We start from the raw sequence: 27,784 nt of genomic DNA, 5'->3' as shown, positions 1-27,784 counted from the left end.
AATATCCTAACGGTATTTGTGTCATTTTCTTCACCGAACTCCATAATCAACCTAGATGCAAACCTGTAACATTTCATAAAATAAAGTTGTCAACACAAAGGTTGGTGAGCAATTCATAAGTTTGAACAATAGATATATAGTATGAAAAGCCACAAAACTAGTATACAAAACCATAAATAATAGCTATAAACTTGGATAAATTGACAATCGCTAATAGAATTACGTTAGCGCCACCTAGCTACAAGGGATTGCCAAGTAGTCTAGGATTTATAAGAATATCGTTAATTGCATTACGTTAACGACACCTTGCTACAAGGGGATGCCAAGTAGTCTAGGATTTATAGATTCCACCAACCGAAAGCGATAAACACATAGGCATATAAGCATAGAACACCAAATCGAGCAATTATTCAAGTAAAGTATACAACAACGTTTGTGGTTTAAGACTCAAGTATAAAGCATTTGATTTGAATAAGTATGAAATGTCACCCCAAAACAAAAGATAGAAAACGGGGTATGAAGTTACTCACGTTCAAGTATAAAACTTGATCGGTAAAAGATGAATAACCGGATGGATGAAGTTTAACGAGCAAGGCCTAAATGACATTAAAAACTTGGATTTAGAATGGTTGTCTTGAAGATCTTTAAATAAAATAATTGTTGCAAAAAGTAAACACATAAAGTTCAAGGTTTAAAATGTAACTATTTAAGAATTTATAATAACAATCCTTTAAAAATGTAAGTTTGCTCGAAACCGGGTTAAAGTATCTAACCTTAATATTTACTTAACAAATGTTAAGTAATAAGGTGGGAAAAATGCTAAAATGCAAGTTCCTTTGGGACAAAGATACTAAAACGGGTTTTTAACGAGTGTTCGGGTTGTCGATTCGGGTCTTGACAAATGGTCAAACCCAAAGTCAACTTTCCAACATATTAATTGTTATGAGATAACTCATTAAAATATACTAACACCTAACCAAGTATGTAGATCTATTGTTTAGAACTAACAACGCACGTTAAGCGAGTGTTTGATTTTGTCGGTCCAAACTATGTGATGAGATCAAGTTGGATCCAACAATTCCAAGTACTTAAGAAAATAATTAAAATCAGTTTGTAAACTATTTTTAAATAAATATACAAGTCTTGATAGCTAAAAACACACTTGTGTGTCTTAAGCGAGTAATAGTTCGGTTTGGTTTGGTCTCCATCTCACAAATAGTTCATAGATGGTTTCTACATGCCCAAATATCATAGAACTTGTATATTGGTTTATAAATGAAGAAAACTTAAATTTTACAACTAAAAAGTTAACTACAAGTCTTTTAAGCAGAAGTTTCGGTTTAGTTCGGTTTCCATCTCCCAACGAGTTCATAGATGGATTCCATATGCTTAATATCAAAGAACTTGTAAAAATGATTTTTGAAACTCAAATCTAGCAATAAACATGTTTGAACAACTATTTTAACAAAACTAGTAAACAAAAGTTCGGTTTCCGGTTTGGACTAGTTTCGGTTAAACCGAGGTTAGTCTTATACAAACCCACACCATGGAACTTGTAAATAAGATGAACAAACTAAAAGGGTTAGAAGTTATTCATAAGTGATATGTATAATAAGTTATGTGTGTGTATATATATATCAAGAACACGAAGTCCTTCATGAAGCCTTGCCTTATGACATTCGAAACTTAACCAACCGGAGTCGGTGAAGTAACAAATAAAGGAAACAAGGGGTGTGTATTATATATATGTTGTACCACCATATTCAAGTGTTAGTAATATTAGATGAACAAGTTAAAATGAAAGACTATAGTTAGTTGACCTTAAGAAATCAAAATAACAAAATGTTGAAGATGAATACTTGGATTTGAGAGAGATTTTGGAGAAGATGAACAACCAAAATGGTGTATGGAGCCTTGCTTTTATAATGGTAAGAGTATGGTTCATACAAATAGGGTAAAGATGTATGTGATGGTTGAAATGGTCAAACAAGTTTTTGGTAAATGGCAATAATAGTCCTCAAAGTTTGGTTTAAGTCATTTTAATGAGTTTTAAGGACCAAAAAGAATGTTTTCAAGACCCAACAAGTGTAAAACAATATTGTAACACAAAATCCATCATTTTGATTATATCTTAAGCTTTGGTTTACAAAATGGGTCGGTTTACATGATAAACGAATATAAAAACGAATACAAACGAGACCCGAAATTGACGAATGTCACAAAAGTGTTATCAATGAGGCCGATTAAATATCGTAATCTGGAATTTAAAAGTCTAGTTACTCGGCCAAGCATAACTGACGTTAATTATTGAATTCAAGATCTAAATAAACAAGCTGATCTCGTATCCTTATATTCTTCTATAGAGGTAGGGTACCAAAAAGACCCAAATACCCTTAAGTACCACCCGCGGGTCACAGAGAATGCTCTTATAAGCCACCCGCGGGACATACGGATCAGCCACATATCACGATAGAGGAGGAACGTCCTCATAACACGCGCGGAAGCATCCAGGCATCCTCAAAAGTCACCCGCAGGATAGGACACCCGTCCGGCCAAAACAACCGGAAGACAATGCCAGCGGGACAACTGTCACCAATCAAGTACTCTCTAGAAGAAGGTTCACGATTCTTATTTGGGGAATATGTGACATACTAACCAATGAACAAAGGACACCTGGCCAGGTTGTTATAACCGTGCACATGGCCAGGGTGCGATCCGTCCTATCAGTTGGTGACATGTGTCCAGGTTGTTATACTTATGCACATGAGACGTATAGCCCAACCTATCGCAAGAGAACACGTGTCCAGGCGGTTATCAAAGGTCTTCTAGAAGAGGACAGCTGCCCCAATCATCTTCCATCACCCTTCGGCTATAAATACCTTGTCAAACGGTATGAGGTATTCATTCACTCACCTATATTCTGACTACACTTAGTCTATATACTTCAATACTTTCTTCATTACGAACGATACTGATTCTTACGCCAGAGGGTGGTTATAGGAAGACCCCCCTCTTGTCCTTCCTGTAACGAGGCTCACAGTGTCTTTCTTGCAGGTTCCGATCACCAGGGCCGGCTCCGAAAAGAAGAATTTTTTTTTGGCCAAGGCAAAAAATATTTGAGGCCTTAAATAAGACGAATATTTTTTTGTGTTTAAACAATTTAATTTTAAGTTGACTTATTTAGTTATGATTTGAGTTGTGTAAAAAACTTGTTTATAAGAATAAACATAAAAATGTCTCAACTAAGACTAGAACCCACAACCTCTTTGTTAGATATCTTACCTCTTTGCCACTAGACTAAGCTAGTAGTTATGAAATTATGTTAAAATATTGATTATACATATTTTTTTCATAAAAATACATATATACTTTTTTTCAAAAAAAAAATTTTGGGCCTAGCGGTGTGTCGGGCCTGTGGCCGTTGACTACCCGGCCACACCCTTAGGCCGGCCCAGCCGGTCACCGAACTTTGGGAGGTTGTACTCATATCTTGGTTTTAATTATCGTATCCTACTTTGTGGACTCACTAGATCCAGGACTCATACCCGAGGATCGGATCTGTGTTTCTTCATTGGCGCCATCCGTGTTTTGTGTTAGAACAGCAATAGTTTTCGTTGGTTTTTTGGTTCGTTTGATATGAGTAAACTTCCTGAAGGGCCGACGGGAACCCCTGCACCGATTCACGTGTGACTAACACGGAAGCACCTACGGGTCTTAGTGTTTTTGCACGTATTACGACTCCAAATGGGCGTACTCTTGAACGTGTCACAGCTCCAGGGTCATGAATCACCGATATAACACCTGGGAGTTATACCCTAGAGAATGTTACAACACCAACCGGTCCCACTCCCACAGACATGGGACGTGGCTCCGCACCGGAAGGTTCAAATTTGGGTAATCTCAGATGGATTATTGAAGAGACTCGCCGAAACCAGTCAGTATTGGATCTGGAAAATGATTCAGGCAACTCTGGCATGGCGAGGTCTCATCAACGTAATTCCAAATTTAGAGAAAAGCTAACTCCCGAAGAGTGGCTTCATGTGCAACAACAAAGTTTGGTGGCTGAATATGAGCGCAGAAAACGTGATGAACGACTTCATGCACACATTTTGAATTATGAGGAATCTCCCAGGAGATCTCCTTCTCCTCCACCAACAGTAAGAGGAAGTCAGCTCCGTTACAGCCAATCGACGGAACCAGAGTTTGGCGAATTACCGAGGTTACGTCCTCGTCCTCACGTAAATATGCGTATGCCATCTTACTTGGAAGAATTTGATAGTTACGACTCAACTTACCAACCGGGAGAATACATTATGTATACCGGTGATAGTAGAATGAGTTCACGGGCAAGAAGTAGTCGTCCGCAAGACATAGTCCGCCACACTGAGTACCACAGTAACGCTGAACGGGACTTCACTAAACCATACCACCCGGCGGCCTTTGCCGAAAAATCGAAATTCATTGCAAGTATTGCTAAAACACCCTTCCCTGTTAATGATAAAATACCTACATCAGTGGGCAAATACAATGGTATGACTGATCCAAGTGATCATCTCCAGAACTTCGTGGCAGTAGGGGGTGTTAGTGGTTGGACGCTCCCCTATTGGTGTCATATGTTCGCATTGACGTTAACAGGGGCAGCAAGAGAATGGTTTGAAAAGTTACCTGATGGTCAAGTTTCCAGTTGGGACGACCTTGTAAAAAAGTTTTCCCAACAGTTCAGCCAGCAGAAGAAACATACACGAGACCAGTCATAAATTTTGGATGTTGTCCGTCGCGATAACGTGTCCATAGAAGATTTTATCACCAGATTCAACGATGAAAGTCTGAACATCGGCGGCATAAGTACGGATATGCTTCGTGGTTCCTTCCGCAAAAACGTTAAATGTGACGATCTAGTCCACACACTTACTGGCAGAGATGGAATGCCAAAAGAGTGGGACGATCTCATGACTGCGGAAAAAGTGTATGCTAACACTGAAAAAACTTTGAGGAATGGTAATCCGAGGCAAAAATTTAAAGTCGAGTTTCAAACCCCGAGACCTAATAGACAGGCGAAAGGCCCTATTTGGCCAAGGCTTCAGCCAAGCCCGGACGTGTCAAAACCATTTGATGCAAGGTCCCTCATAGGCAACAAGAACAAAGCGAGACCTTCGAACCGAGATCCCGGCAGTTGGACTCCTCTTTCAAAGACTCCCGCTGAAATTCTCACTACAGAAAATATAAGTTTTAAAAAACCATAGCCATTGACAAGAAGGTCATTCTTGGATGCCAAGAAGCATTGTTCGTATCACGATGACATTGGTCACAATACGAATGAGTGTAGATCATTGAGGAATGAAATTGAGGCGGCTGTTAAATCTGGAAAACTCGGGCACCTGGTGAAAAATGGGAAACCTGACAATGGTAAAGCGCCCGTTCGGGAAATCCAAGGCCCGAGTAAAAAGCAAATTAAAGATTTTAACGTTCATATGATACAAGGTGAGTTCAATACAGGGAATAAGAGGAAATAATCTGAGGATGAAGAGTGGAAGAATGAGCCAGTGATTTTCCCTCGGATAAAAGGGGGCCCGGACAACAAAAATCCCCTGATCATCACCGCCCTCTTCTTCCATGCACCTAAACTTTTTATTATTCCTCAATCCTCATGCATAACTATATATGGCCAACAAAAATTACACCAACAAAAACGAGAATCTAGTTTCTTGACAACATGGTGATTTCCATAGCAAGTTTTTCAACATTCAAAGACGAAGATCCATCAGAGTTCGTCGCAATTTCCGCCGCTTTCTTCCACTCCATAGCCTTGTTTCTCATTTTCTTACCCTTTATTCCCTCCATTAACTCCCTTACAAGCTTTTCAACTTCATCCCGCTTCACATTACCCTCAATCTCCATGCCAACCTCCCATTCCTGGCACATTTGTCTACAATTAACCTGTTGCTCATGCAAAAATGGCCGACATACCATTGGCACCCCCGCCGACAAGCTTTCAATCACCGAACCCCACCCACCATGAGTCAAGAACCCGCCAACCGAAGTGTGGTTCAATGCATCTTCTTGCGAACACCATCTTGCAACAAAGGCTCGCTCTTTAATCATATTGTCGAGTTCTTGAGGCAAAGCCACATGCTTCCCATCAACCAAATCGGTTCGTATAATCCATAGAAAATAATAATTGCTATTGACAAGTCCCTAACCAAATTCTACCAGATCTTCTATAGACATTACAGCCAGGCTTCCAAAGTTGACATACACCACTGAGTTTAGTTCTTTAGACTCGAGCCATTGGAGACACTCAGGTTCTTCCTTCCATAAACTATGGCCATTGAAACTCGACTTCTTGGCTTCTTTTTCGATTATGTGATTCAGAAGTAACTGTTGAGGCCCGACCGTGTAAGTTTGAGGAAATACAGATTTAATCTCTTTGATGAGAGAAGCTTCTAGTTCATCAAAAGTATGGATGATCATGTGTGAAACTATATCAGCCTTCCGAGCTGATTCCACAATCCAATGTAATGACATATCATCATGCTTTGTGGTGAAGATATCTCTCGGTAGATCCTTGATACGAACTTGTTCCATTCCTGGAATTGGAATCAATGTATCGGCGTACCCATTTGTCAAGTAACTTTTATCTGCATAAATGTTACATGGTTGATGATTTAAAAGTGTAAAAGGTTGTTTGGCTTCTTTAGACGTTTTTAATAGAGTATACCTTTAGAATAAATAAACAGTGAAGGAATTAAGGCAAAACAAGATTAACTTAGTACGCATATTTATGTTAAATCTTTTACTATAACATGGTTTCATACACTCATTAGAAGTGACAACCCTTTACTTTTGTTCAAGTATTTTTCTATTAGGGTTTTGTTTTATCTATATATGTTAGTCTTAAGGCACAAAAGACACTTGCATGTGCTAGGCTTCTAGAGGACACCCAACACGATTATACCACCTTGCGGCCATCAATGCACTCCGGCCACCTTGTGGCCATCAATGTGCTAGGGCAAGATGTAGACTAAAAAGACTTCACTAATGAAGGAATAAGTGTTCAACATGTTTGAACCGGAATCTATTTAACTTATTTGTTAATGTCAAATTGAGCCACCCAACTTGTCATTTCTAGTTTTCATGATTAAGAGACTAAAAATTTTTGCTGGCATAATCTCCAATTCGATCGTTTGTGAAAGTTTGAGAAAAACTGCAAGCCAATAATTCAAGATAATGAGGCTGAATTGTTTTAGACATGTTGTTTATCTAAACCTGCGTTCGTTTTTCTTCTTGTTTATTTAAATATTGAGTTTGGGGCTTCAAAATACAACCTTTAAACGGGAGAATTCCTTTATCGAATAGAACTTTTGCGTGGTAGTATGCCATAAATCCGCAGGCAGCTAATGTCTAGTAAAGAATAACGGGGATCTTAAGCTTCTCAGCCGCGTTAAAGGTACCCACAAAAGTCATGAAACCATCACAAATTATGCAAGTAGGCGGAACTTCAAGTCCTGTCAAAATACCAAGAAAATCATCCAAGAAATGGGTTAACAGGTACGAAACATTTTCTTCGGTGGTTTTAATTGGCTCAGTTCCATCGTTCGTGTGACACCCGGCTAAAAATTAGGCTAAACCGCGACTAATATAATCTCGATTAGCAATAAAATTTCATCATTATGAGAAAAATCCTCTTTATTAGTGATCTAGACGTTTCAAAGTCAACAAAAAGTGCAAAAATCGCCACGTAACGAGCTTGACGTGGAATAACCTCGGGTAACGAGTCAAAAAGTAAATAAATCCTTAAAGAGGCTAAATGATCTCGAAAAATTAAAATACATATTAAAGTGGTCGAGACAATGTATAAACTTAATTTTAGAAGGCTCGAATCTCAAAAATTGCAAAATAAGTAAACCGAGTGTCGGTAGACGACCCGGTAAGGACCCAACGTCAACAATTTCAAAAAATTAGTTTCTTAGGCTTGTATTATCAAGAATCCAATTTCTTTCAAAATCTGACAAAAATTATTAGAAACGGGATTCATTTGATTAGCTAAAGTTCGTTAGACATTAAAACGGACTTACTAACCCAAAACCATGTGCCACCACCCATTGTTTTCTCAAAACCAACACCCACACATGTCACATGTAATGATTGCCATAATCATATCATAACACTTGGAAGGCTCCAATTGTTGACAACTCACCTAACTAATCATTAAATCTTCTAGAAGTAAATGTGTTGTAGCATTCTCATCCACACACCTTTCATCTCCAATCATTACCGTAATCATTTCCTTTATGTGTTGGCATCCCCACCACCACACATCTTTCAACCCACTCACTCCCTTTCTCTCTATAAAACCCACAACACACCCACACTTTTAAGCACACACAAATCAAATTTCAAACATAAACACACACATACTAATTAAGAGTTATGAAGATCTAAATCAAAGAACAAGAGAAGATTATGCTACTAGGAAGGATTAAGCTAGGAGGCACACTACACCACTCACTCTTAACACCATTTTCATATTTCAAAATCTCAAGAAACAAGTAAGTATTATGTTAAGATTAATTAAGTATTGGTTATGGATATACAAGGTTTGATGTTCTTGAGTTGATTGAATGATTGAAAGCTTGAATAAGTGAATAGGTATGTGTGTGTATGTGCCGTGGGGGTGTGTGTGTGTGTGTGTGTAAATGGGATAATAAAACTCACTACACATGCACACATTCATCCTAAAGATCCAACACTGATTGCTAATTTTGATATTAAGTATTGTTGGATCTCTTGATTGTTTGTTATAAACTTGAATAAACTTAATATTAGGATTTGATATTAGAATAGATTTTGGATTAATTATGAATTTTGGATGGATTGATGAATCAAAAGTTATATGGAATAACTTAATTATAAGTAAGAGAGGTTATATGCTAGAATTAATAGTTGGAACTTGAAGATTAACAAAGAGATTGTTAAAATTACTAAATAAGGAAACTTTAATTTAAGAAAAGTTGAAATTTGAATTTTAATGTGAATAATTGTAATAGATGAAAATAATAGGTGATTAATAACAACTTAAAACAAGATAGAATGAATGATTGAAACATAGATTAGTTAAACTCATTGTTTAAATAATCAACACCTTGCTAAAGATAGAAACTTTGTTAAATGGTGAAATAAAAGAATAAAATGGAATAGATTATTTAGGATGTATGAAACCCTGTCAAACTAATTGAATGAATTTAACATAGAATTGTATTTAATCAAAGTGAAAGTATTAGATTAATTAAAATTATCAAATAATAAAGTTACTAAAATGGAAAACTTTGTTAGAACAACACTTAGAAAATTTTATAAATCCATAATACTTTAATTTGAATGAATGATTAAAAGTTGAAAAGGATGAGAATAATGTAAAAGTAATTAGTTATAAAGGAATAGACTCATCTAAAAGCTAAAACATGATAATTATTGAAAAGAACAAAGACTTGGATCATGGACACATAGATTCTTCTAAAATAAAATATAAACCTTTTCTTAAAAGTAATATTTTGGAATTATTAGAAGCTTAGAAAATAGGTTAAAGATCTGGATTTTTAAAGATATAAAAATAACAAGCTCAACTAGTAACATTGTTAAGACAATCTAAAATACGAACTAGAAACCGAAAAACTCGATTAAGGCATCTTAGGAACATATATAGTCAAAACTGCAATTTATGGTAAATTATATGTTATTATATGTTATTATATGTTATTATATGTGTGTTTAATACATGAGAAAAGGACAAGATGATAAAACTTAGTCCTAAACGGTTCGTGTCGCGAAAACCGATACGAAAACGTTAAAAAGTTGCTATTTTAAAAAAATATTAACGAAAACAAAAACAATATAATTTTTACAAGGTAACATATAAAACTTGACTAATATATATGTAACAAGTACTTTCCAAGATATAAAAGTTACGAAAAACCAAACGGTTCGTTTTGAACACGAAACCGACAAAAACCGACAAAACCGACAGGTATTATGAAATATAAAAGATTAACATTGTCTTAAAACTTTTCAGCAACTAAAGCTTAAAATATTATTATATACTTTTAAGTGTTTATTTGACATAGTTATTTAAATAATAGCTAACGGAAAGCCAAACTATGTGTACTCGTTTATTTGCTTATGTGCTTATGTTGACACGATTGAGATTAATAAATTAAAAAGGATTTTTATAAAAACTAAAACCAAGTTTTTATTAACGAAACGTGTACTAATATAGGACACGAGATTTTGGAACGAAAAGCTACAAGCCGTGAGTTTCTCTATCGAACCCCCTCGATTTTTAACTGAAATTGTTTTCAAAATGATATTTAATTGTGTTTTGGGGAAAAACATCTTCTTTATTACATATTGATTTCGTTGTTTTATAAATGCATTTTATTTTACAAATTGGTGTATAATGCGGGATGAGTCTAGTTGGGATAAGTAACAGTTAACCCTAGAAAGGGGCACATAAATATTAGTGGATCTATTGGGGTGACGCCCCCTACTTCCATTCGTGTTGGGTTAAAAGTGGGAATATTTTGAGTATTGTATGTATCGGGTTATCAACTATGATAGTCATACGTAATGTTGTATTCTTTTCTCGTCTACAACAACTCAATTTGTTTAAGAAATAAAATGCCTACTGTTTTGTGATGTAATGACGGTAGATCATTACACACGGATTTGTGATATAATGGCGGTAGACCATTATACACAAAATATTTGGATATAATTCGGGGTGTAGTGACGATTACACACGAATTGATACCGGATATAATGACAGAAGATCATTATATGGATGTTGTTTTCGATTCATATATATATATATATATGGACTATTTTTATTATAAATGAAAACTCACCAACACATCGTGTTGACCGTTATTTTAATATGTTTTTCAGGTAATTAAATGAAGTATGGAAGCTTCGCGAAGAGTGCGGAAAAATAGTGACGTGTGTTTGAATGAAAAATGTTGACTGTATGTTGAACTTATAGTTTGAATAAAAACCGTGTAATATGACACGAATAATAACTCTGATGGTTAAATAAAGTTCAACTTTCGTTTGAAATGTATACTTAAATGTGATTGGCTGAAACGACGTCTGTCACCACCCGAAAGACTTGGTCAAAGTCTTCCGCTGTTTAAATTAAGGTTTTTGGGGTGTGACAGTTCGGGTGACCGTCTGGAATGATTTTGAATTGAAAACTGGGAACCTCATCAAACCCTGCACCGTGCTTGAAAAGACACTTGTGGTTAGACTCGGCGTTGATAAAGGTTATCTAAAGACCCTTGTGATGTAAGAGACTGACAAGCTTTAGCATACACTTCATGTGGCTTTGGGCTAGAAACGGTAAGAACACGACATGAGGTTTCTTCTCATCGGTTCTCTTAGGGTTTGTGTGGCTTTGTGTTTCATTGGAATATGCTATATATAGAAATAATCGACATTATTTTACCATAAGAATAATATAACAAGCGGCACATGTTGGGTTGGTCGTCAGGTGGAAGTAAACAAAAAAGATATAACCCGTTGGAAAATTTTCAAATATAGTCCAATGAATGAGAGAGATTCTCAAAATAGTCTAAAAGTTTTGTAAATTTCAATTTTAGTCCATCAAAAATCATCTCCGTCGATACATTTGGAATCATGCCAACATATTTCGATAACCAGTGAGGTATTGGCACGTGTAAAGGTGACCACATTTTTTAGTTGAAATCTCTCTGGGCCGTTATTTTTTAATCCAAATTAATCTCGTCAAAAACCATGGTTTTCCACTTAAATGTGTCTGACCCGTGAGTTTTCTAAAGTTATCGAATTTCGCGTTTTATTGAAATTCATCTCTCTGGATGCATTTAAGGTGAATTTAATATCCTCTGATTATTTTCAAAAAAGTATGAAAAAACCGATAATTTTCAAGTCAATTTAGTCTCCTTAGATGATTTTCAAAAAGTTTGAAAAACCGGTAATTTTTCAGTGAATTTAATCTCCCCAGATGATTTTTAAAAAAGTTTTAAAAAACCGAAAATTTTTTCTGTTAACTTTGTCAGAACCCCACCTTATAATTTACAAACTCTCCTCACATAATTTTAGGGGATATGATGAGAATGCCTTCTAAGATATAAGATTATAAGGTTTGGGTGTCTGGATGATGGCCTTCGGTTTATGCCAATTCTTCACCCAACTTGGTTAGATCCGTTTAATTCAGTTTATCACACGTTGGCGATCTATGGTGTTCTTGAAATGTCATGAATGATTAATCGAGGCTGTATAATCTCAAACCGAACGTGTTTATTACTCAATGAACCAGAAAACAGATAACACAACTCGTATATGAAAGATTACAGACTCAGTCAACTCGTATATGAAAGATTACTCAATGAACCAAAACTATTCGATGTACATGAATGTGGTGAACATCAGACTACACAAGAACGACATCGTCTAAACATGGTTTATCAAGAATGAAGAAACCTAAACATGTAGAAGATGGCGAATGAAAGACAAGCCAAACAAGTAGATGCAGATTATTCTCCAATTTTTAATCGATCTGTTTAATACTCCTTTTATCAATAATATAATGTGTGGACCTTGGGCCTTGACCTTCATAAGTTTCCAACCAGCCCATTAGACTTCAGCTCATCCATCCATAAGCAAGCCATCCAACAGCATCAACTTCAAGCCCATAACGCCTCAAGCCCAACAGCTCTCCGATAACAAGCCCAAAACACATGCGAAAAACATAAAAGATCATTAACAACCAATCGGCATATTTGAATATAAAATTGATAGACAAGTTATTTTTAACATGAAATAAATATTTGTCTAGTATTTTAATATTAAGATAATTATCATACATTTTTACCATCTCGCATATTAATCATTTTATTAGTCATTTACAACACGAAATTGTGTTGGCCTTCAATATTGTCGTTTTTTAACCCGAACACGCTTCTTTATTGTGCCCCGTTGATAAATAAGTATCCAAAACACATTTTAGTTTCCAAAGTCCTACTCTCACCCAAAGATCACCAACTTCACGTATTTTTCTGAATACTCGAGTTGCTATAGCCTGAGACGGAGATGACCCGCGATGTTGAAGATATTCCCTTTCCCAATTTGCTTCAAAGACTGATAATCCATGGTTTACGACTATGGCGAGAGTGGTGCTTTTAGTGGCCGATTAGGTCGAAAATTAAACTCGATTAGAACACCAACCCCCTCACTTTTTCGATCAAATGGAGTCTACGGCGGTCTAGGGCACACATTCGCATGCTTGATCTTGAAGATATTGGTGGTGTTGGGTGGGTGCAGGGCCGACTCCGAGAAAACAAAAAAATTTTTGGGCCGAAGTCGAAAATTTTTTTAGGCCTTAAGTTAAAAAAGTTTTTTGTTAGGTTTAAACAACTTAATTTTTATATGGGTTTACTTGATTATAATTGGGTTGTGTAAAAAACTTTTGTATAACAATAAAATTAAACATGCCTCAAATAAGAGTATAACCCATAACCTTTGGATTGAGAGTAATACTCATTCGTCACTAGACCAAGGTAGTGGTTATGTAATTAAGTTTAAACACTAAATATACATATTGTTTTTAATAAAAATACATATAATTTAAAAAAAATAAAAATAAAATTCGAGCCTAGCGGGGTGTCGGGCCTGTGACCGTCGACTACCCGGCCACACCTTATGGCCGGCCCTGGGTGGGTGGGTTTTACGGAATGAAACCAATGCGAGGTATGGGAATAAGCCAAATGAGTTCCCTCACCTATCAAACTAGCTAGTCTTTTGGGTTGAGTTCTTCTGTCTGGCTTGTAACAGTGGGTGGGTGGTGGTGTAGAGAGACAAAGAACAGGGTCCAAGTTTTATAAATTAAACGGCCATAGGGTAAGGGTATAACAGTCTTTTAAAAAAAGGTAAAAAAAACTATAATAATGTAGTAAGATAAGATACATGGTTTCTATATAAAGAAAGAAAAGGTAAATTCGAATATCTTTTTAACTACTTGAGTTAAAAATAAATAAATTAAATAATCCATAACTTAGCGGATCGATGGGCTTGGACCAATGACTCTTCTGGTATATTTTCGGTGGCTCCTATGAAAACGCCTTTTGTTTAACTCATCCAACAATGTTGTGTCTTTTGTTATGAAGTGGAATAATTAGATGCCTATAAAGGTTAATGTTTTTGCCTGAAAGGAGGAGATGGATCGTCTCTCAACTCCTTTGAATTTAAGTAATAAAAATATTTCGGTGGGGCTGGCAAGTTTCTTTATAATAACCAATTATAAAGAAATCAATGTAATGGTCTGGATCACATGCCATTTGACCTCTCTAAAACACAATCGAGCTTCAACCATGGGATGAAGTTGCTGCTAATCTTCCAAGTTGTTCTTCTCTCCTTGTAGCAAACGGGAATGCAATTGTGGCATCACAATGGACCTCGAGCAAAACAATCAGCATATATGACAACTATTAGGACCACCGTAACAAGAATACAAGAAAGTATACTTCATTGATTCAAAAACATAAAAAATAAATAAAAGCGAGTTGCTTTAAAAAGTCAAAATATTCACTTCTCTAACCACAAATAATACTCTATAGTCACTTCACTAACTATGTTGCATATTAAATGCTAATTACTAATGCCTACAGCTTCAATAAATTTACCACTAGGAAAATACTGATATCAGTCCTCCATATTAATCCTATCACTTTGGATTATTATAGAAAACTCTTTTTGGTTAAGAAACAAATTAAAAAAGGAAACATATGTTTGGGGTATGAGATTAGTTAAAATATCTCACAAACATTTCAAGACCAAAACATAATGCTATATGGGCAAACTTTTAGATTAAAGCTTTACCAAGAAAGAAATCGCATTTATTTTGGGACATCAAGAACACATCAATTAACAAAATCCATGTAGTTTACCTTAATGGATTCAGCAGAAGCACGTATTTTGCCGCATGAGACGGCTTCATCAGGATTAGCACCAGAATCACTACCGTCAAATTCTTGGGCAGTGTTAATGAAGACCGCATAATCCGCACCATTGCGCATCATATTTGCATTGCATATGTGATGTTTTGGCAGCCCCCCTCCTAGAATTATCATCCCTGTCTTCCAAGGGATGGCATTCATGGCCTCACCGTTTATCGCCCTGATATCTGTTTAGAAAGTCCACAAATTATATATACACGTGAAGTCCATAAACTATACCAAAAGTCTGTTGAACCCAAACTAGTTATTTTTGACAAACAACAAGGTCCAAAGACTATTTGTGTAACTAGTTGTTCTTTGGTGTTAAATTTTAGCTAGAATATGGCGGTGAAGACTGATTTATTAGAAAATGCATAAACTGAATATACTTTGTTGTACCAGCTAAAAAAGCAATGGTTATATTTCTCTTCTTCTTTTTTTTACCTTGCAATACTGTTAAAAATCAATTAAACATGTCATGAGTACTCCTTTTCATCATTGGAGTCGTGTGTTAGGCACACATTTTCAGCCCTATTCAGTTTTAGTGATAGGGCATCTAGAAATGAATCTTACTCAGAAATCAACTATATAAAATTTGTAATCTGAACAAAAGTTTAATCAAGAAAGTCAAAATGATCCCCTTTAACCACGTCGACAATAAGACCGGGATAGCGAAAGGAGCGGAAAAATAACATGTCTCCAAGAGACCCATCGGTCAAGGCAGGGCAGAAGACGGAAATATTGTTCTACAATAAAAAGAAAAATATAACATTCAAATAATTTTCAATATATATAGATATATAGATATATTACAGTAAAATGTAAGAAGATTGTGTTTGATTAGAATTGAGGTAAAAACGTGATTACCTTATATGCCCAATATAGATATGAACTCTCGTTATCGATCTCCTTCCCCAAATGGTGTATTACTTTTGATGGTGTCCATAACGCATTCTGGCGAGCACAAAAGGGTATAAAGTATAAACTTCTACTTGTTCAAAGAACAATATTGATGAAAAAAAGTAAACTCAAAAGTTACTTATGGATTCTGGAGCTTGTATAATACCGGGTCTTTTGTTCTTCCTGAAGTGTCAAGTGTGTAGAGAGTACAATGAATGAAAAGTGCATACTAGTTTCATTAATCGATTGGCATTAAATAGCCAAAAATACAACTGCTTCAACAACTACCTACTAATAAGGAAATACATAGAAATAAAAGGAAGACTTAAACAAATTAAATAACGTGCCAATTATCCCCTAAGGAACCGGCTTATTTAAAACAAACTAGAACTTGAGCCACAAGGAGAATAACGGCTCCTTTGACCCAGCTGACTTTGACCAAGCAAACCAACAAATCCTCCCCTAAACAAGAATCCTTCAAGTTTCTTGTTTAATCATGCATACTCCCATTGCCTCTCGTACCTCTTTAAATGTTTCTTCCTTGATGGGCTTTGTCATAACATCTGCCATTTGTTGTTTTGTACCACAAAACTCTAACTGAATTACCTCCTTTTCAGCCAACTCCCTTAGATAGTGATAACGAACATCTATATGCTTTGTCCGCCTATGCATAACCGGATTCTTCGATAACTTAATAGTAGAAGTATTATCACATTTAATAATCACCATTCCAGTGGCTTCTCCCATTTCCTTTAACAAACCTTTCATCCACACACAATGACATGCACATAAACTTGCAGCTACATATTCCGCCTCGGTCGTTGATAGAGTCACAATCTCCTGCTTTCTAGAACACCAACATACAGCTGCGCCGCTGAACAAACACACATAACCGGATGTACTTCTCCTATCATCGTTGTCTCTCGCATAGTTACTATCCGTGTACACTCTTAGCCCCTTCTCGTCCACCTTGTCATACCTTAAACCAAAATCATATGTGCCGATTACGTACCTTAGAATTCTTTTTGCAGCAATCAAATGATCCTCCCTAGGTTTCCCCATAAACCGAGAAACAAGACTAACAAATACATAATATCGGGCCTAGTAACAGTTAAATACATAAGACTTCCCACCAGGCTTTTGTACCACGATCCATCAACCTCTTCCCCTGATCCGGACTTTGTTAAAGCAAAACCGGGTACCATTGGAACTTGAACCGGATTCGCCTCTTCTAACCCGAACCTTTTGACTACCTCCCTAGCATATCTTTCTTGACTCAATGATATAGCATCTTTAGTTTGACTTACTTGCACCCCCAAAAAATACTTCATCCTCCCCAAATCCGACATATCAAACTCCTTTTTCATCGACTCCTTGAACTCGAAACATATCTTTTCATCACTTCCGGCATAGATTAAATCGTCCACATATAAGCTCACCATTAAAGTCTTACTTTGTGCCTTCTTAATAAACAACGTGTGATCATAACTACTTCTTTTGAACCCTTCCCTCTTAAAGTAAGCTTCGATTCTATGATACCATGCCCTCGGAGCTTGCTTTAATCCATATAAGGCCTTTCTTAACTTATACACTTTATCTTCCTCACCTTTTCTTACAAAACCTTCCTGTTGTTGAACGTACACAACTTCCTTCAATTCTCCATGTAAAAAAGGCACTTTTTACATCAAGTTAGTACACGGTCCAGTCTCGTTTAGCAGCCACAGAAAGAAACAAACGGATAGTATCCCACCTGGCTACTGGTGCAAAAAACTTCACCATAGTCAACTCCTTCCTTTTGTGCATACCCTTTTACAACTAATCTTGCTTTATATTTATCTACTTCACCCCTTTCGTTCAACTTTGTTTTAAACACCCACTTTACCCCAATTGGCTTCACACCAGCTTCAACTTTAACAAGCTCCCAGGTATTGTTTTTATCTATCGCTTCTATCTCCAATTTCATAGCTTCAACCCATTTTTCTTCTTTAACAGCTTCTTCATAAGTGGTAGGGTCTTCAATAATACTGATCATAATCATCACATCATCCTCTGCAAAGTTAGTGTGATAATCCTTTAACCAACTTGGTGCCCGCTTAATTCTACCCGTTCTTCTTGTAAGTGTAGCAACTTCTTCTTCTTGTGAATCTTCCCCTTCTGACCCGTCTCCATCTTGAGAGTCATCTACCACTTGAGGACTCTCTTCCATTTCTCTTTCTTCATTTTCACTTATAGGATATTCCTCAATCGGCTTTCTCGGAATCTCTTCTTCTTCCACAATCAACTCTTCTTTTTCTTCCTTTCCTAAATTCCAATCCCACTTTCTTTCTTCATCAAACGTAACATCCCGGCTAATTACAATTTTCTTAGAATTAGGATCATAAAGCCGATAGGCTTTTGATTACGTACTTACACCCACAAAGATACATTTATGACTCTTGTCATCCAACTTACTTCTTAGTTGTTTCGGTATATGAGCGTACCCAATACACCCAAAAACCTTGAAGTAATCTACACTCGGCTTCCTACCCGTCCATAACTCTTGAGGCACCTTCTTGTCAAGACTTCTACTCACACATCGATTAAGAACGTGGCACGCCCAACATACGGCTTCGGCCCAGAAGTGTTTAGGCATCTCTTTTTCGGTTAAGAGACACCTAACCATATTCATGAGTGTCCGATTACGCCTCTCGGCCACCCCATTTTGTTGGGGTGTATAGGCAGCCGTTAGTTGACGTTTAATTCCTTCTTCTTCACAAAATAACTTAAAATCTTTTGACAAAAATTCCCCCCCTCTGTCACTTCGTAAACACTTAATGTAATTCCCAGTTTCTTTTTCAACCTCTACTTTAAACTTTCTAAACCATTCAAATGCCTCCTTTTTTTCTCCCAAAGCATAAACCCAAGTTTTTCTAGTAAAATCATCAACAAATACAAGCACATACCTCTTATTGCTCAAGGAGTTCGGTTTGACGGGTCCACATATGTCGGTATGAACGAGTTGTAACTTCTCAGATGCATGCCACTTGCTTTTCTTTGGTATTTCAATTCTACCTTGTTTACCGAGGGAACACACTTCACATGCTCGTGTTTTCTCGGTCACCTTTGAAAGGCCTTCAACCATACGGTTAAACTGTATCGTTCTTAAAGCTTTATGATTAACATGCCCAAACCTCCTATGCCATAGATCTTCTCCCACAGCAGCATGCATACAATCGGCTGGGGTGTTTACGTTGACAAAGATCGGGAACATCCTGTTCTTTGTCATTGTAGAAGTCATGAACAACCCTCTCTCTTGATGGTAAGCATTCGCCTTCCCATTCTTGAATATGAACGTAACCCCTTTTTCTTGTAACTGACCCACACTAAGTAGATTTACTGTTAGTTCTGGGGCATAATACACCTTACTCACCACCTGACACACCCCATCTACTTGCAACCGTACGTCACCAACACCTTGTACCTCGAGCCTTTTATCATTCCCTAGCTTCACCGAATGTGAAAAAGTTTCAAGTCTTGTAAACCAAGTTTTATTTCCCGTCATATGATTCGAGCAAGCCGAATCTAGAAACCAAATTCTTTCTCTCCCATTCTTCACTGAACCCGACTCAGCCATTAGAGCCTTCTCTTCAAGCTCGAACGTCTCAATATCTATTTCTACCATCAGATTTAATTCTTCATTCTCGTCAAACTCTGCATAGTTTACGGCTTTCTCTTCCGATGGACATTCATACTGAAAGTGCCCCAGATTGTGGCACTTATAGCACTCCACACCACTCTTATCGAATGACCCGCGGCCTCTTCCTCTTCCTCTACCTCTACCAAATGAAGATCTTCCCCGTCCTCGACCCCTTCCTCCTGAAGCTTCCTGTTCGGCCCGTAGGGCCTGGTCTTCGGGTGACTTTTTCATTAGCTTTTGTTCATGGACTAAGAGAGAACTTTGCAGCTCGTCCACGGACATTGTATCGAGATCTTTGGATTCCTCTATGGAGCACACAATGAAATTGAAGTTTTCAGTGAGTGTCCGAAGAATCTTTTCTACAATCGTAACGTCCGTCATTACGTCTCCACAAGACCTCATCTCATTTGCTATGACCATTACCCTTCCCAGATAATCGGTCACCGTCTCCCCCGTTTTCATCTCCAGCACTTTGAAGCTTCGTCGGAGTCGTTGTAACTGTGCTCTCTTGACCCGAGCACTACCTTGATATTTCGTCTTCATCGCATCCCAGACTTGTTTAGAGGTTTCTTTGAGGTAATAGTCTTTAGTATTGATTTATCAATTGACTGGAAAAGATAATTCAATACCTTCAAGTCTTTCAACTTGTTTTCTTCAAAGTTCTTTCTTTGAGTTGCAGTGGCTTGTTCTCCTTCTCTTATCACAGCATACCCAACATTCACAATGTTCCAACATTCTTTCGATTGGATCAAATTCTTCATGACCATACTCCAATGGTCGTAGTCCCCATCGAATTTTGGAACGTAGGTAGATTGATAATTACTTCCTCCTTCTTCCGCCATCGCAACAGCCTTTGTTACACTTATGAATCGAGTTGTGCTCTGATACCACTTGAAGTGTCAAGTGTGTAGAGAGTACAATGAATGAAAAGTGCATACTAGTTTCATTAATCGATTGGCATTAAATAGCCAGAAATACAACTGCTTCAACAACTACCTACTAATAAGGAAATACATAGAAATAAAAGGAAGACTTAAACAAATTAAATAACGTGCCAATTATCCCCTAAGGAACCGGCTTATTTAAAACAAACTAGAACTTGAGCCACAAGGAGAATAACAGCTCCTTTGACCCAGCTGACTTTGACCAAGCAAACCAACACTTCCCACATTTGGTCAAGTACTGGGATAACCCAATCTTCAAACTTACAGTAGTTACCATTAGGAATCAATAAGTTACCAATCCGATTCAGTCCCTTTGAGCGCAAGGCAGCACCAGGCAGAGAAAAGTCACCTTTGTATCATTGTATGTGCTTGCAAGGCATTTTATGATATCTTCCTCAATACCACCGGTTGTTGTCACAATCACATCAACCTTGTTTTAATAAAGCGTAAGTTCAAAAGAATGAACATGTGAAATTGTGAATCAAACGGATATACATGTTCACGAATAAAGCCTTAAAATACTAACCATCTTATGTTCAACTAGATACCGGATGATGTCTCTAACACCGGACGAGATAAGGTTTGAAGTGAACCCTAGGAAGATTTTACATGTGACAGACTCTCTGAAAGTTGGGTTCTTCTCCTTCTCGTGAGAGGGCCTCCCGCCTAGCTTCATTTAACAAATTTAAACTCTCAATATCATACATAATTAGTTGGTAATCAACGAAAAAAACAACAATGTTGATCAGATCTATTAAATGAGATATGTAACACCCTTGGCAAACACAACATCGTCCCACTCTTAGGTTATCCCACATTGGCCGTGGACAAGAGAGATCCTTGGTAATGTCCTGTCTCTTAACATCACCAACGCGTTTTGGGCTTAGTTGTCTGTGGAGCACATGAAAACTCCACGGTTAAGCGTGCTTAGGTGGAAGTAGTACTAGGATGGGTGACCACCTCGGAAGTCTTTACCTGGGCAACCAAAAACAAAGACGTGAGTTCCCAGATGGGCAACCCATCGAGGGGCAAAACGGACAATATTGGTGGTACGAGAGGCAGGGGTGTTACAAGATACAAGTGAGTTTGAGATTGACCTACTTACCATATGTTTTACGTTTACGATTTCAAAGGCTACACCAAGATTAGTAGCTTGAAAGCTGGTGAAAATTAAAGATTTAAGAATCCGCGGATAATTTATCCCAAAGTTGAAATTATATCCATGGGTTTTAGCACGAGGGCCTTCTAAGAGAGGACGGGGCACCCATATTGGTAGAGTGTATGACTTTCAAATCATACGACAACACCACCCCATCCCATGTGGGTAAGGTGCAAGGCTTCATTTCATGGCAAATGTTTGCCACACAACAGGTGCTGCCTGTAAGTTTGTGGTTTGTGTGTAGTTAATGGTAGAAATGAGGTGACAGTACATGATTGACAAATGCATGGGTAATACCCATGAGTGCCCCTTACCCTCTAAACTCTATGATTTATTAAATGGCATTGATCTCGAATTCTCCATCACTCTTGCTTCTTCCACCATTTTAGACTCGATTGTTTTCTCTATGGTTGCAGCTAATGTCTCAGCAACGAGAAATGGAAAGGCAATTGTGGCATCAATGTTCACCTGAATCAAAACAGTCAACGTGAATCATTACCATGGTGATAAGAATATAATAAGTATGCTCCATTGATTACAGCATAAAGAAAACCAAGTTGTTCTGTCAAGGTCAAAATAGTCACTTGTATAACCAAACCACAAAGCATACTCTCTGTGTTGCAAGCAAATGCAGCTTTTTGCCTTTTAGCAAAGTTTCACCGAATACATTTTTTGTCTAGTAAATTTTAATATTAGTGAGATATCAATGTCATTGAATTGAGTATGTAATCCCACACCTTTTATTTTGTCGCTATTGTCACTAAAAACATAAGAAGCAGCCAGAGAAAAAATTCTGAAGAACACAAAGAACGTACAACATACAAAAAGCATACAACTTACATATGTAATTCGACATCAACAATTATATAAACTACATAAAGATACACATATCCTACACATGCGTAGGTTATATGTTTTTCGTATGTAAGGTATATGTTTTTTTATTCTTAGAACAAGTGTAAGTTATATGTTTTTGTGTAGGTTGTATATTTTTTATTGACACTTAATGCAAACATGTGTAATATAGTTTTTTGTATTATTCATCACAATGTAACTACGTGTTAATGGGTATTTGATATGTTGATTTTGAAGAAGTTGGTTTTGAATAAAAAGAAATTAATGTATGAATAAATTGTATTTGTGTAAGATAAAATTTTCATATGTAGGTTATATGTTTTTGTGTGTGTGTGTATTCCATTGATGATAAATTTTGTGTGTAGGTTATATATCTTTCGTGTGTAGATTATATGTTGTCTTATTCTTAGAAGAAGTGTAGATTATACGTTTTTTTGTAGGTTGTATGTTTTTTGTTGATTTTTAATGCAAACACATGTAAAATAGTTTTTTGGTATTATTCATTATAATGTAAGTATGTTTTGATGGATATTAACATATTGAGTTGGAAGAAATTAGTTTTGGACAGAAAGAAACTTTAATGTATGAATAAATTATACTTGTGTAGGATAAAAATTTAAGACACAAAAAATAAGTTATAAAAATAAGTGATTTCTTAATATTTTCCAATTATAATAATTTAATTAGTAATATTAATTAAGTAGATAAATATTATGGTTTATTAGTTATATTAATACTTTCTTTATTTAGCTTTAAGCATTTAAAACATAAAATAAAACTAATGGTCCATATTCATTTCTTGCATTTCTTGCAATAATATCATTTCTCTCTTGAACTATCCCCTATATATATATATATATATATATATATATATATATATAATATAAACGAAACCTTTAAAAGTTTTCTGGTTGCTCTCTAAATTCTCTTAAGCCACCAGATTGTTTTATTTGTACATTGAGTTTTCTCATGCATTTGACCTGAATTCATGGGTATGTCGGGTTTCACCAAACCCAGATAGCTCTTAAACGGGTTATAACATCTCATTAAATTAAAAATTAATCTTACCAAATAGTTTATATGAAAATCCTATAAAATAAGCATATACTAAAATTTAATATCCGTTTTTTTATAAAAAGATATTATATATAATTTAGAAACAATTTTATAGTAAAAAAAAACGGGTCATGGGTCACCAAACCAGATAGCTTTTAAACGAGTTATAACATACAATTTATTTGTTAAACTTTTTCATCATCAAACCCAAAGAATAAGGAAAACGAAAAATATAAAACAACCCTCGTAATACAGGGGATAAAACCTAATATGATATATTTTTGTTTAATTAAAATGTGAAAAAAAATTATGTAGCTTTCAAGAAAGACCCATTTTGGAAAACCATATGTTACAAACACTTATTTATTACGTCTCTTTTTTTAAATTTGAAAGAAGAAACAATTTCTTATCCAGAAGACAATATTTGGAAAAAAAAAAAGCACCACATATGCTAGATTACAATTTATAAATTGTAACACGTGCAAGGTTCCTACTAGTACAAAGTTACGCTACAATATTATCTAAAATATATAAAGATAAACAGACATACATTTTTGTAAGAAAGCTCAAATCACTATTAACACAGATATGGCAGAGGGGTGGGGGGTGAGAGAACAAGCAAGTATTATTTAAAGACTACGTCAATGGGTATCCCACTGTAATCCGACATGGTGGTAACTTCTGATGCCACCATCCATTTGGAGCTTCCGGATAATGATGAAAATCTGATTTTGGTTAAAAATCTCTATTTGTCATGCGACCCCTTCATGAGGAGTCGCATGGCTAAGGCCACAGAAAGAAGTTATATCGATTCCTTCACTCCTGGTTCAGTAAGTTTTGTCTTGTCACTAATTAACACTTTAGATGGATTCATTCTTGTAGTTCAAGGGGTATACAGTATGGTGTATTGGTGTTGTGTTTTTAAGAAAACCATTATTTTTTACAGCCTATAGTCGGATATGGTGTTTCTAGAGTTTTGGATTCGAGTCACCCAAGCTTCAAGAAAGGAGACTTGGTATGGGGTTTCGTTAGTTGGGAAGAATATAGCTTGATCAAAGATACCAGTTCCCTAATCAAAATTAAACATACTGATGTTCCATTATCGTACTATACTGGAATCCTCGGTAAGTTAGGACCTAGTTGCTTGTTTTCCTTCTCTCTCTCTCTCTCTATATATATATATGTATTGGATCATTTCAGAAGTTTTTTTATAGCGAGAAGTGAAGATGTAACTCCATTAATCCCTAATTTCACTCCCTTTCTTAAGATGTTACCTACATGTATGTAAACTTACCTACACACGTACATACACACTCCTACACAATAAGAAATGGAGCGAAATTAGGGGATTAATAGAGTTACACATTCACTTCTCGCACTTCTCGATGTAATATCACTTCTCACAAGATCCATCCCCTATATATGTGTGTGTGTGTGTGTGTGTGTGTTATTAGTGTCAGTTATGTATGGACTGGTCTTCTAGATCTATTTTACTTGTTCTTAATTGAATCTTGAATCTTTATTGATTTTTGTAATGGTTTAGGTATGCCTGGAATGACTGCCTATGTTGGTTTTCATAAGGTATGTTCTCCAAAGAAAGGGGAGACTATGTTTGTATCATCAGCATCTGGAGCTGTTGGTCAACTTGTTGGACAATTTGCTAAACTATCAGGTTGTTATGTTGTTGGAAGTGGCTGGATCCAAGGAAAAGGTGAAACTAAGCAAAACCATTAGTATAGTAATTTTTTATATGTGACTATTATACATATCCTTATCTTGTTTATCTTATTTCTTTATGAGTTTGGATCAAATACAAACTAAATAAACGTACCCAATCATGCGAAATGAAGGAATAATTCATCTGATCCAAATAAGCTCTCTGATTCTACCTTTTCTCCTTCCAACACCGCCTTCAAATTGTACGACGGTGTACTGGATTTTAATCTAACCGGTATCCTCCACCACGACTCGTCGGCGTATCGGATTTCAATCTACCGGCACCTTCAAATCGTAACGGTGTACCACACCAGACTCAATTTGTTGTTAGAGTGTATGTGATTGTCGCCTATGTACAAGATTCCGGTGTCCCCCACCATACTTGTGAACTCCTTCGTACGTCCATGATTTCAATCCACTTGTATCCTCCATTGGTAACTCAGTTAGGTTTTAGATTACCTAATCAATTGAGGTGAGGATCTAAACCAATCGAATAAGTGATTGCTAAATTGAAACCTTGAATCAAAGAGATACATCAATTGAAGATAATTGAATTCCCCATTTGAAGAAAAATTGTGATGGTTATTTGAGGTAGAAGACGAAGCATATTCAATAATTATTCTACTTATAATATAATTACTTTAGTTAAAACAAGTAATGTAATTTATATTATATTTACAAGTTAAATTTCAGGTGGCGTAATTAATTGTATTGGTAGTGTAATCAAGTTGGTTCAACATGTCCAGGCACCATAATTACACTACGCTGAAATTACACTATTAGTAATACAATGTAAATTACACTATATAAATTTATACGGTGTTATTTGTATGTTTAGTATGTTAATTTTATTTGTATCTTACCCCCACCCCATTAGTTTATTAGATATGGAATAGAGAAATGCACAAGAAAAACATATAACACCAAAATACACTCGTGTTTTATATTTTCAGTTTTAATGCTTACTAGCAATTCTAATGTGTTTTAGTATATTTTCTTCCTTTCAAAGGTTGATCTACTCAAGAACAAGTTTGGGGTTTGATGAGGCTTTTAACTACAAAGAGGAGCAAGATCTTAATGCTGCTTTAAAAAAGTTAGGATTTCTACTATATTATCCCGTTTGATGTAGCTTATAGTGTTAGAAAATTAGTAAAAATATATGTATGACTTTCAGGTATTTTCCAAATGGCATTGATATATACTTCGATAACGTTGGAGGAAAAATGCTCGATGAAGTACTAGCGTAATATGAGACCTCATGGTCGCATTGCGGTTTGTGGGATGATCTCGCAGTACAACCTTGACCAACCCGAAGGAGTCCGCAATCTCTTTTTTGTTGTCACGAAATGTATAAGAATGGAAGGGTTCGTTGTTTTTGAACACTATCATGAATATCCGAATTTCTTAGAAATGATTTTGCCGCTAATTCGTGAAGGAAAAATAATGTACGTTGAGGATACCGTTGAAGGTCTTGAAAATGCTCCGGCTGCCCTTATCGGTTTGTATAGTGGCATGAATGTCGGAAAACAAGTTGTGGTCGTAGCTCACGAGTAAGCAAAGTTATTGTTAAGAGATTGTTGTCATTGTGTATTCTACGATCATCATGGTCGCAAAAACGTGCAAATAGTTTACTCTATAATATGTTATGTATCAATCCAGCTTGACAATGATAAATAATGATGGCAATAAAATGAAACATGGTTAATAATTTGTATTAAATGATACATGTTCTTTGTGGTTTGATTGAATATATATGTATTGTTTCTTATCCTTTTTGTTTCTAGCTTTAATTATTTGTTTACAAAAAAAATTTAAACAAGAATTGAAGAAACACTAAACCGAACCCCGGGCAGGTTACTGGTAACCTGGGGGTTGGAGAGATGTTTCCCACGAGGGGTTAGACCCTTGGAAGATGGTTCTTCTGATAACCTGCAAAACAGACACCGTGAGCTCGTCACTGAGAAGGGGGGGGTTCCTCCTTGTGACCACCCTCCGGCGTGAGAATCAGACTAGATTGCTCTTTAAATATATAAAGTATATTAAGAGATTGCTAGAGCAGATATCAGGTATAATATGATGATAATGTAGTAAGATATGATAAGATATGATGTCCATACCATTTGTGGTATTTATAGCCGAAGGTAGGTTTCCAAAGAGGTATGGCCGGCTGCAACAGTATTCCTGTTCCACCAACAGTAGCCTACGCACGTGCCCTGCTGGTAGTTGGTGGGTAGGTAGCGGCTGATAGTGACCAGGCCTGCTGTATACTATTCCTGTTCCACCAACTGACGGCTACGCACGTGGTATGGCAGTAGTTGGTGAGTAGGCAGCGGCTAATAGTGATACAGTACAGGAGCATGCTGCTCGCCATACTGTATCAGTGAGCTGTCGTATCTCTGATCAGATCTTTCGCCCATACCTCGTCAGGTACAGTAAAAGATCCTTCAGTATACGG

General features: G+C 36.4%; 3 pseudogenes across 2 annotated transcripts; 1 reads left to right on the top strand and 2 right to left on the bottom strand.

Moving 5' to 3' along the window:
• Positions 1-5,648: 5,648 nt before the first annotated feature.
• On the bottom strand, positions 5,649-8,103 carry LOC143578478 (UDP-glycosyltransferase 85C1 pseudogene; annotated as a pseudogene). The gene is made up of 3 exons (XR_013143270.1): positions 8,076-8,103; positions 7,326-7,610; positions 5,649-6,638 (listed from the first exon to the last, which is right to left on the bottom strand). The product of XR_013143270.1 is annotated as a UDP-glycosyltransferase 85C1 pseudogene (transcript).
• A 6,290-nt stretch (positions 8,104-14,393) lies between these two features.
• On the bottom strand, positions 14,394-22,317 carry LOC143578477 (deoxyhypusine synthase-like; annotated as a pseudogene).
• A 1,790-nt stretch (positions 22,318-24,107) lies between these two features.
• LOC143578475 (2-alkenal reductase (NADP(+)-dependent)-like) lies at positions 24,108-27,097 on the top strand (annotated as a pseudogene). Its single transcript, XR_013143269.1, has 5 exons — positions 24,108-24,443; positions 24,560-24,737; positions 25,157-25,324; positions 26,339-26,422; positions 26,504-27,097. The product of XR_013143269.1 is annotated as a 2-alkenal reductase (NADP(+)-dependent)-like (transcript).
• The last annotated feature ends 687 nt before the right edge of the window (positions 27,098-27,784 follow it).

Source organism: Bidens hawaiensis, unplaced genomic scaffold (genome assembly GCF_021521415.1).
Source record: "Bidens hawaiensis isolate Kalapana, Puna unplaced genomic scaffold, B.hawaiensis_p1.1 tig00029276_1, whole genome shotgun sequence".
NCBI classification, from domain to species: Eukaryota; Viridiplantae; Streptophyta; class Magnoliopsida; order Asterales; family Asteraceae; genus Bidens; species Bidens hawaiensis.
Note: the sequence above shows the minus strand (reverse complement) of the source record. Positions and strands in the feature narration are given on the sequence as shown.